Source organism: Eubalaena glacialis, chromosome X (genome assembly GCF_028564815.1).
Source record: "Eubalaena glacialis isolate mEubGla1 chromosome X, mEubGla1.1.hap2.+ XY, whole genome shotgun sequence".
Lineage (NCBI taxonomy): Eukaryota > Metazoa > Chordata > Mammalia > Artiodactyla > Balaenidae > Eubalaena > Eubalaena glacialis.
The window spans coordinates 31825998-31837588 of record NC_083736.1 but is presented as its reverse complement, the minus strand read 5'-3'; the positions used below and the strand labels follow the sequence as shown (position 1 = coordinate 31837588).

The 11591-nt window shown below is 38.6% G+C and overlaps 1 pseudogene; it reads right to left on the bottom strand.

Moving 5' to 3' along the window:
* Nucleotides 1-656: 656 nt before the first annotated feature.
* Nucleotides 657-1343, bottom strand: LOC133082024 (ferritin heavy chain-like; annotated as a pseudogene).
* Nucleotides 1344-11591: the final 10248 nt, after the last annotated feature.

Here is an 11591-nt window from a genome sequence, read left to right as displayed (position 1 = left end):
TCACTGTTGCCCACAGTGAACTTGTCAAAGAGATACTCCACCATTCAGACTTCCAAACCTCTCCACCCCCCATCTTGCTACTCATACTTAACCATTAGTATTTGCATAATTAATGAACATAAACGTTTCAGGTGAAACTGAAGACTCCCTTTATTTTAATCCCTGCCCAATCCCATTCCCTTCACTTCTTCCCCAGAGGCAACTGCAATCATGATTTTCAGGCTATGGTTCTATACTTTTACTATGCACATGCACCCACATTCACCAGGGACCCCTACCTCACCCCACCCCACCCCAGTCTACCCCCATATACCCACATTATTTATAAGGGGAAGATTGATTTTGTGTTTTCCAGGGCCCCATGGAACACCTTCTCCCTCCCACTGTGGAGATCCTGAGCTGCATATGGTTGGGGTATGGCTGTGTTCAGAGACTCCTGGATACCTGTTTTAAAACTTTAAAAATGAGAGATTTGCCCACATGAATCAACCAGAGACCTTTATTTATTTATGAACCAATAACTTTATTGGAAGAAACAGAAAAACTGGAAGAAAAAAACTTAAGTGAACTTCTTCTGCAAGGGCACTATCGCCGTCTGCATGGCAGGCACGGTGACCAGGGCTCTGGTCACCCCGTGGCTCTGGGGAAGTCCAGGCTCAGTTCTTTTTGTCGCTGTCGCCCAGGGTGAGCTTGTCAAAGAGGTACCCTGCCAGGTCGACGTCCGGGGCCCCCATCATGCTCAGGGTGGTGACATGACCCTCCAGCTCTCTGATGAACGCCACCTGCTGGCCGAGGTAGTGAGTTGCCAGGAAGAGACGCAGGTGGGGGTCGCTCTTGTCGGTGGCCAGCTGGTGCAGGTCGAGCAGGCTCCGGTTCACGCGCTTCTCCAGGAACAAGGCGCACTTCATGGCCTTGAGGCCGCTCTTCCACTCGTCACTGGCTGGCTTCCTGATGTCTTGGAAGTGGAGGCGGCCCCCGCGCTGGTTCTGCAGGCGCATCAGGCCCTGGGCCCGCTCGCTGTGCTCGTGGGAGCGGCGCAGGAAGAACCGGGTGAAGTGCTTCAAGGCCACGTCGTCGCGGTCGAGGTAAAAGGCCACGGCCAGGCACACGGAGGAGGCGTGGACCTCCAGGGTGAAATGGCTGTTGACGGCGGCCTCGCAGTCGGGGTGGTAGTTCTAGCGCACCTGCGAGGGCGGCGCGGGCAGCCGCGCGGGCAGCCTGGCGGGCAGCCTGGCGGGCGGCGCGGGCAGCCTAGCGGGCGGCGCGGGCAGCCTGGCGGGCCTGAAGGCCAAGGTGAAGGCGAAGCCGCGGGGCCTGCGGTAGCTGCCTCGGAGGGCTCCCATGTGGTTGAAGAGGGCGGCCGCTCTGGGATGGACCGGAAGGCGGGTCCATTACCCGGGTTTGGGAGGGGGGAGAGGAGGTTCCGGTTCTGTTACGGGGGGATGGGAGGGGGGATGTGCACGGGGGGCGGGGCACGGACGCTGTGTCCCAGGTTCCATCCAGGCCTGGGTGAGGCAGGCCGCCTGCGCTGAGCTTCTGGCCTAATCTTTTTAAATGTTATTCACGAATATAAGCGCAGCCGTTTTGAGTTAATCACTTGCGTGATTTCTTATTTGAATAGTGCCCTAATGTGATTCTTTCATTAAACAGTTCTTTTGTGGTATCATTGGTTATATTTACTATCACAGAGCTCTATTTGAAGTTAGCTCTCCTCAGTGACTTCAACACCCATACTAATGACACTTCTGATAGCCTCTTCGCTGGGTTCCTGGACCTTATTAACTCCAGTGAGCTCCACTTTTCTCTTTCTGTTTCTGGTCACGTTCACACTTGTCTGACAGCACAGCACCACCTCCAAAGTCTCAGTGAATCTTTCCACCTCTCCAGCTTTCACTCGTTTTGAACTTGGTCTTCACTCCCTTTGCTGTCTCTCATCTCTTAATCTTTCAGCACAGTCCTAGAAACACAGCCCCTTTCACCTGATTTTCCAATTTCCTTCCTCTTGGGTAAGTGCAGACTTCTCTTTTCTTTGTCAGAAAACAAAAGGCTTAGATGCATTCTTAGAGAAAGAACTTAACTGTGTGGATGTATTTATCCCCTCCAACCTCATTTGTCCTTTCACTGCCACTCAGCAAGCATTTTTTTTAACCCCTCAATTATGTTGTATGGAATGAGCCACAGTGGTAGGAAATACCATTGATCTCAAATTATCTTTCATTCATTCATTCAATAAATATTTATTGATTACTTATTATGGCCCAGGCACTGGTATGGGATTTGGGCATATATTAGTAACAAAGAGAGACAAAGTCTGTTTCCATGAGGTTTGTATTCTAGTGGAGAAGCAGACCAAAACAAAAAACAAAAAACTGCTGTTTTTCTCCCTTTATTTTCTCAAGTAAATACGTATAAGATATTACACATGTATATGAAATTAAAAAGTCAATATTTTCTTAGAAGTTAAGGATATTATAGTGGAAGACATAAGACCAATCTAGGTATTTATAATTAATTAATTCAACATTAATTCAACAGCCATTTATACACAGTACTCCAAATATGTGTCACTGTTTGACTCTGGAGATACACAGAAGAATCAAACACGGTCTCTGTTCTCAAGGTACAAGAAAGAGTGATGGGCTGTTTTAAGTGCTCTCAATGGTTTTAAAGTTTTTGGATAAAAATAGCTGTTTTCACTTAAAGTTTTATTACCATGGCTTTGACTAATGTACTTTTTTGGGGGGTCTCTTTATTTCTCTTTGAAAGCTCATGCTATGCTATAATCATTGTTTATGAAGGAAGCAAAGGATCAAATATCAACTGTCACATTGTAAACTTATCTAAGCAATTTTAGAGGCATTTAATTGTTGAGTCTGTAAAGAAATAGAATAATAACAATGTCTATTTGATAAGTTGATTTTAATGATAGAATCATACATTAGAGATGGAAAAGAACTACATGATCAGTTTCTCAGTGAGATAAAATTGTATTCTATGTTTGCTTAACACCAGTGTTTAGTCTTAATATAATTGCAATCTTTCAAAAGTTTCCTTGGAAGAGTCCATTGTAGACTTCACTGGAAGAATCTATTTAAATAGAAGAAATCGTGATTTTGTAGAACATTTTCTCATTATGTCCCAAGATTATTTAATAATTAATTTATCTGGACAACTTTACTCTTCAAATATTAAAATAATACTATTGAATGGTTATATGTGTACTAAGGGGTGATGATGGTGTTTCTCAGATGTTTTATCCCTCATCATTACTTCCTAGGTTAGAAGGTAATGTTAAAGTACATGTTATAACTAAGAGAAACCTAAGGTTTAAACTCTAATTTTTTAAGGGAAATCAATAAATTAGCATGAACTGGAACCTCAAATTTCCATGAAGGAAATATACATATGTATAAACAAAAACATTGCATCCAGTTTTTCTTTAATGAGGAATGTAAAGCTAAATACAAACACAGAATGAAAAAACTTCAGAGCAGATCATGTTTTTAGAAAAATTTAAAATTTTGTTTTTTAAATTTATTTATTTTATTTTTAAATTTTTGGCTGCATTGGGTCTTTGTTGGATGCGGGCTTTCTCTAGTTGCAGCGAGTTGGGGCTACTCTTTGTTGCAGTGCGTGGGCTTCTCATTGCGGTGGCCTCTCGTTACGGAGCACGGGCTCTAGGTGCGCGGGCTTCAGTAGTTGTGGCGTGCAGGCTCAGTAGTTGTGGCACATGGGCTTAGTTGCTCCGCGGCATGTGGGATCTTCCCGGACCAGGGCTCGAACTCATGTTCCCTGCATTGGCAGGCGGTTTCTTAATGACTGTGCCACCAGGGAAGCCCCCAAATTTAAAAAAATTTGATAATCAAATTTTATAGTTTATAACTTGGTCTGTGCTAAGATAATGTCTTTTAAAATATCAATATAGGACTATAAGATGAAGGTTTCTTTGAAATGTTTGTGGTCAGTGTTGGTATTATGTTAGGATTCTCCAGAAAAACAGAACCAATAGAAGATATATTTGTATATTATATAAAATAAGGAATTGGCTCATGTGGTTATGGAGTCTGACAAGTCTCAAAATCTGCAGTTGCCATACTTGAGACCCAGGAGAGTCCATGGTGTAGGTCCAGTCCAAAGGCCAGGAGGCTCAAGACCCAGGAAATTCAAGTTGAAGGCAGGAAAAAACAATGTCCCTGATCCAAGGCAGTCAGGCAAGAGGAGTTCCCTCTTCCTCAGAGGAAGGTCAGCATTTTTATTTTATTCAGGCCTTCAAACGATTGTATGAGGCTCATCGACTTTAAGGAAAGCAATCTGCTTTACTTAGTCTACTATTTCAAATGTTAATCTCATGGAAAAACACCCTTTCAGGCACAAACAATAATATTTGACTAAATATCTGGGTACCCCCTGGCCCTTTCAAGTTGACATATAAAAATTAGGTATCACAGTATTATTCATGATAAATGCAGAGTCAACAAATAAAAATTCTCGTGCTATAATCTGCAAAAACTTTTTTGACTTTCAGTTCCCTTCATTAATTTAAAAATGTTACAGAACTAATAGTTACACAACTGATATTAGACAATAAGTTCTGACTCCATGTCAATGATTAGCTCTCATTCATTCATTCAGTATATTTCTATTGAGCACCTATTATATGGCAGGTATTTTATAGGAACTAACATAAAAACTTGTTCTATAAGCTCCTCATATTTGTATTCCTTTTGTAGCCAAGTGCTAGCTAGTAAATGTTTCACATAATTCCTTCTTTGAAAATTAATACATGAAGTAGGATCAATGGTATAATCTTCAGGAAGTAGACCATAAGTAGCAGCAGTTGGTGGCTTATCTCACTCGCTGTGTTGTGTGTGTGTGTGTGTGTGTGTATACATATGTATAAATAAATCATTTAATGAGAGGTAGTGAAAAGTGATACATCAATATTATATATCTCTGGGCTGTTCACTCTGCATTACCTCATTATTAGATACTGAATTAAATTTGATTATTATTACCCATATTTTACAGATAAAGAAATTGTGAATTAAAGTATGTAACATGATCAAACACGGAGCTTGTAAATAGCAGAGAGTGACACTCTGAACTGGATTCCTCTCTAGGTAGTTTGGGAAGTTTGGCTGGACCGTGAGCTCCTTTAGAACAAAGACTGTTCAACTTGTGATGCTAAATTTCACATAGTAGGGGCTCAAATATATAAATTAAAATATTGAGTGGCCTATTAAAAGCTTTAGTCTCATTATTTCTCCAAATGAAAAAAATGAGTGGGAGTGGATGTTGAATATATATTTAAACTCTGTTTCCTTTAGAAGGAAAAAAAATCAAAGACACCCAATGGTGATAAATTACTATTATAATTTTACTTTAATATGCATAAACATAAAACCAGGCATAGAAATTGGTATGCTTTTATAACTGTAAACCTAACAATTTGTAAATATATGCAAATACAACTATAAAACTATTAAAATTAAAATTAAGAAATTCCAATTATGCATCAGATTATGCTTTTTGTCTTAAACACAGTCCCTTCTCACTGAGAACATACTAGTTGACGAGATGCAAGTTTCCTTTTGAGTGTGCCATGCCTGTGCCCTGATATCCATGAAACATCTCAGTTCTCTACCACCCTTCTTTACTGAAGACATGGCACACTTTAGCTCATATGATGATTCATAATGTACTTTTGCTTTCAGGTAGTGGAAGTCATCATTCAAATATTGTCTGTCCTTGTTCTTTTTTATTAGTTTGTGAATAGTAATTCTGATGCAGTTTGTTGATTTCATGAAATACCATTAAAAGCCTCAGGAACTTCAGTAACTGAAGAGGCTGTTCAAACTGGGAATTCAGGGGGAAGAGAACTACTGACAGAATTTTAAGGGATAACACTCTTCCCTTTGAGTTTCATTCTATTAAACTATTTTTCACTTCCCAGTCATCACTTTAAAAGGGAATTTTAGTGTTTGCAGCTGGTAAAATGTGACTATAAGGGTGGACATGCGACAGTTGTCCTTTTTACACTAGAACATGCCAGCCTAGCAGCAGTCACACTCAGTGTGATTCAAAACACACACGCAGGCGTGGACAGTGAGTTTGTGCTGCTGCGTTGAGCTATAGACAGATCAAGATAATTCTGAAAATGCTTCCAGTAACTTTCCATTTGGATGTAAACACAAGAACAGATCCATGGAATTCACAAATACAGGTAGAGAACACTGAGTTAGAATGGCATGGACACACCATATATCTAGTCAATAACTATTTAGGACCTAATATATTCCAGCTTTGTGCTAAATGCTGAATGATTGCAGCAGGCGTTGACTTTAATCTCATGGGCCCTAGAGTCTGTTTCAGTTCACTATGTTCACTGACAGAATGTATATGTGATGAATGTAAAATTAGATGCTAATGAGTTGATAATAGAATATGTATATATATTGAAATATTCATATATATTCAATAATATTTTGTTTGAAATCTTTACCACTATTGTCACAGATACAGAAATTGCTACAGACGTTCTCATACCTTTTCCTACATAGCAATTAGGTTTAGAGAAAATATTTTTGGTGGAATGGTGTTAGTCAACCTACAAATCCAGAATGTCTTGGTTGAAGGTGTAGATACTTTGTTTCACTAAAATCAAGTGTAAGTTTTTCCAAACAAGTTAGGAAAAAAATGCAAAATCCTTATAAAATGTTCCTTATGATTCCATACCTTACTATACTATTAACCCAATGTGTTAATAAGCTTATATTTAATGTAATCATTATTCTTCATAATTTGACATGAGTAATGTGCTCTCACATCTTAATTTTCTAAACTTTTATACCATATTCTCAATGACTTATTTGCTGATTTCCTTTTTTGTAAAAATATGATAATGACCTCAACCAACCACTGTTAAACTCAGCAAAAAGCACAATTTCCAAAGTAAATGTTTTGTAAAGTGTTTCCTATGTATTATTCACATTTATTACTTTTCCTCTGAGCTTTTGATATTTCAGTACATACATCAAAAATAAATAATGTCCTTTTGACTTATTTTCTTGAAGTCTTTTGCCATTTTCCAAATATATCTGAATAGTTAAGGTCGGTTAAACCTATTTAGAGTTTCACATTTCTAGGAAATATCTGATATTTAGTAACTTTCTGCCCAAATGATTTTAAATCTCATTTATTATAAAGTGAATTAAAAGATTGGCATATACTCTTTAAATAGAAAGATTATCAACCTGCTTTTGCTAATGTAGATGGTGCTCTTAAGTTCTGATTTCATACATGACAAACAACCCATGATTAAAGGCTCATTAATAATCTGCCAAATACTGTCAGCTGTATGACTCAGTTCTCCATTAGTAATGTAATCCCTTGATTTTCTTCTGCCAGAAAAGTGCTGATTCTTTGAAACCATTGGCAGTAATATGAATTTATACATTATATGTGTGTGTGTGTGTGTGTGTGTGTGTGTGTGTGTGTGTGTGTGTGTGTATATCTCTCTTGGAAGAGAGACTGAACGCCAAGACAAAACCTCGCATTCCTTTACAGGACGTGCAATGCAGATGTGTTGTGGAGTAACTGCTGGATCTGGGAAGGAAGGTGAGGCCAAAGGCAGCCCATTAGAGAGGGAAGAGGCTGTTGGAACTGGGAATTGAGGGGAAGAGAACTACTGACAATTTTAAGGGATAACACTCTTGCCTTTGAGTGTCTGTGTGGTAGAGTCCGTGGCCTGGAGTAGAAGGGGAAAGCTGTACTAGAGCAGCTTCTGGTGGCAGGAATATTATTTTCTTATACATGCAGCTATTGAAACATTGCTTAACATTCCTCAGATCTTAACTGTCAAGGACAAAAAACAGCAATGATAACTGGAAATGTCAGTTCCACGTCCACAATAATCTATTTACAATTGCTTCCCTCTTTCACGAGTTCTCTATCAATTATCCATGCTTTTATTCCCCCCCCTAAATCATCACTTTTTCCTTAATCACATGTATTCCTCAATTATGCTGTAGAGAACTGCAATTTTCCCTACGTGGCCCTCCCCCTTAATTCTTTTTTTTATTTTCCACATTAACAATCCCTAATTTTTAGAAAAAAGACAATAGCATATAAATGAATCAAGGCGCAGAATTCCTCAAATTATAAAAATCAATTCCTGGAGCGTTACTGATTGATAACTATATTGATCACATCAGTGTAAGTATTTTAATCAGTCTGTCTACAGAGATTGCAGCTACAAGATAAAAAAACATAATCAGTTTATTCAGTTGCTACAAATGTAGGAGGGGGAAATGGAAATAGGATTAACAAGATTTTATGCAGAACCAAGAGTCCACTTCCTTTTCTTTCCAGAGACACTATTCTATAAACCATGGTATTGCTTCTCCTAGCCAGACTATTAGACATGTTTGGTTAGATTACATTTTGAATTATACCAGTTCATTGGAGTAAATGTCTCTATGGGACACTTGGGTTTATAAAACTCTGTTTCATAGCTGGATGATGTAGAGCATCCCTCAGACTATCTTCTTGCAAAAGAATGCTGTTGGGTCAAATGAACAAGAGAAAACAGGTAATAATATAATATTAGAACTCTCTACAAAGTAACATCTCAATTCACATTTTGTGATACGTTCAGTGACATCTTAGAAAACCATGTTGTGTGTATGTATGTATGGAGTGCACACATTTGTACGTACATATTGGGCTTTGATCACTAATGTTAATGTTCGCTAAAATTTGTAGCTTAATGTGGATTGTAGTATGAATATATATGTAGTAAATTATTATAAAGAGATATGATTATTAATATAGAATAGTATTCTGTATTTTATAATTAGGGTTAGAGTGGTATAATTTAAAAATAATAATAATATTGAATATTTTTGCCTACCCTTCCAATATTGGACGTTAGTTAGGTAAAGTAGACATTAGTGGAAACATGCATCTTAGCTGATTGTGTATGTATATACTCTGTCAATTTTTAATTCTTTAAAAAATACAAATATTGTATTAGAAGCCATGGAGTATTAGAAGTCAGCGGTAGTGGAAAACTGAGGTTATTGATTATTTTGTGTTTTCATATCCACAATATGTAGTGATTTTGGAAGTGTTTTGCTAGCTACTAGAAAGTAAGCTAAGATTTATGCTAGCTCTTTGAAGGTATCTACCGAAGTACCATCACTAGGAAAGTGAGGTCACCCTTCTTTGATTAAATCATCAGACATAACATAGTACCATTTACATGTCCTCAAAGTTTTATTACAACACAATTAATAGCCAAGATTTTAGCTATTTACAAGGTCTTCTAACTATATACCAGATAATTTCATGTGTACATGGCATGAACTACCTTATAAAATAGAGCTGCCTCTTTTTATTTCCTAAATATTATAATCTATCTATATTAGTGAACTGGAGCTGTGGATCAGATGATAAGATATGCATAACTGTGTGCACTGAGTGATAGGAATGCCACTTGTTATCTTTTTTCTGGAAATGTCTATATAAGAAAATAAAAGGTACTTTCTAGAAATATGAAAAAAATAGCAGCCTGATACTGTTCATTCTTACCCTTTTTGGGAATTTGAGTAAGTAATTTATTCTCCCTTAACCTCAAGTTCTCTATTTAAAAAAGTGACCTTGGACTAGATCCTGTTGCAGATACTGTGGTCAAATGATTTTATGCCCAGGGATTTCAGCCGTTGGCTGTGAATCAAAATCAGTTGAGGAAATTCTGATTCAGCAAGTTCGGGGTTGAACTCTGGCATATGTACAGTTGACCCTTGAACAACTTTGGGGTTAGGGGTGTGGACCCTCACACAGTCGAAAATTCAGGTATGACTTTATAATCGGCCTTCCGTATCTATGGTTGCACATCTTCATATTCAGTCAACCCCAGATTGAGTAGTACTGTAGGTTAAGTGAACCCACCCAGTTCAAGTCCGTGTTGTTCAAGGATCAGCTGTACTTTTAAGAAGTGCCACAAGTGATTCTGATACTCAGCCAGGATATGGAATATTGATTCTATGCTATTTGGTGCAAAGAACAAAATGGGAATCTCTAATTCTATATATTGATTATAACTTGTCTAAATTTCATACCTTACTAAGAAAAAATATCATTGGGTGTAGCAATGGTAAAATAGCTGCAGTGTATTTCATTATAAGAGAAGATGGTTACAGTGTTACTGGTAGAAAAATGATCAGAATAGTGTATTAGTTAGGGTTCTCCAGAGAAACAGACCTAATAGGATATTTATATTATATTGGATTGGACTGGATATATAATAGGTTATTGTATTTTATATAATAGGGTAAAATATCCTATTGCGGTTGACCCTTAAACAATATGGGTTTGGACTGTGTGGGTCCACTTATACACGGATATTTTTCAGTAAATACTGCAGTGCTACACGATTCGTGGTTGGTTGAATCTGCGGATGCAGAACCGGATTATGCAGTTTTTAACTGCACCCTAACCCCCATGTTGTCCAAGGATCAAATGATTATATGTGGGGAGGGGTGATTTCTTTCAAGGAATTGGCTATTGGCTTTGGTTTATGTGATTGTGGGGCTTGGCAAGTCAGAAATCTGCAGGGTAGGTCAGCAGGTTGGAAATTAAGGTAAACGTTCATGTTGCAGTCTTGAGTCCAAAAGCTAGAAACTCAGACAGAATTTCTATATTGCAGTCTGGAGGCATAGTTCTTTATTCATGGGAGGACTTCAGTCTTCATTCTTAAGGCCTTCAACTGATTGGATGATGTCCAGCACACTATGGAGTGATCATCTGCTTTTCTCAAAGTCTACTGATTTACAAGTTAATCACATCTAAAATATACCTTCACAGCAGCTTCTAGACCAAAAAACCAGGCACCATAGCCTAAGTTTACATGTAAAATTAACCATCATAAATGGTAAACATGAGTGAGGGCTGGCTGAGGCAGGCAGAAGAATGCCGAAGTGGGTTCATTCAGAGGGAATGTGATTGGGTATCAGAGGAGGGCTGGCATATGCTGTGTGGGTGGAGGAGGCAGCAAGGTTGTGGACTACTTGAATCTGTTGGGGCTCAAAAATGGTGCCCTGAGCCAGCGTGAAGTCTACCACAGTAAATGTGGTAGGCAACTGAGGGTAGGCAGAGGCACATAGGATGTCATACTTGAGACCAATTAGGCTTCATTTAACCAGTGAGTTTCATCACGTTGATTTTCATAGTTTATTCTCATTCCCTTGTTCATCTGTTCATTATGTAATACTCCAGTCAGAGCCTTTCAACTTGCTTGAGCATTTGTTTATTAGCTTGGTGGTGTTGGTTTTGGTTGTCAGTACTGCACTATTCATTTTTGGAGTAGTATCACTTCATACTAAGGCAGTTGTTGCCTGTTGATTGAACAGGCCCATTGTAATTTCTCTGCACTCCATAGCAATATCACTTTTCTTCAGCCCAGGAAGGGTTGTTTGAATAAGCAGGTTGCTTCCACTTTTAGTCTTTCAGCTGCCACTTGGATACTTACCAAACTTTGAATCCACTTGCCAAACTATCATGACCCTGTTATCCTGTGTGCCCACCAGTTA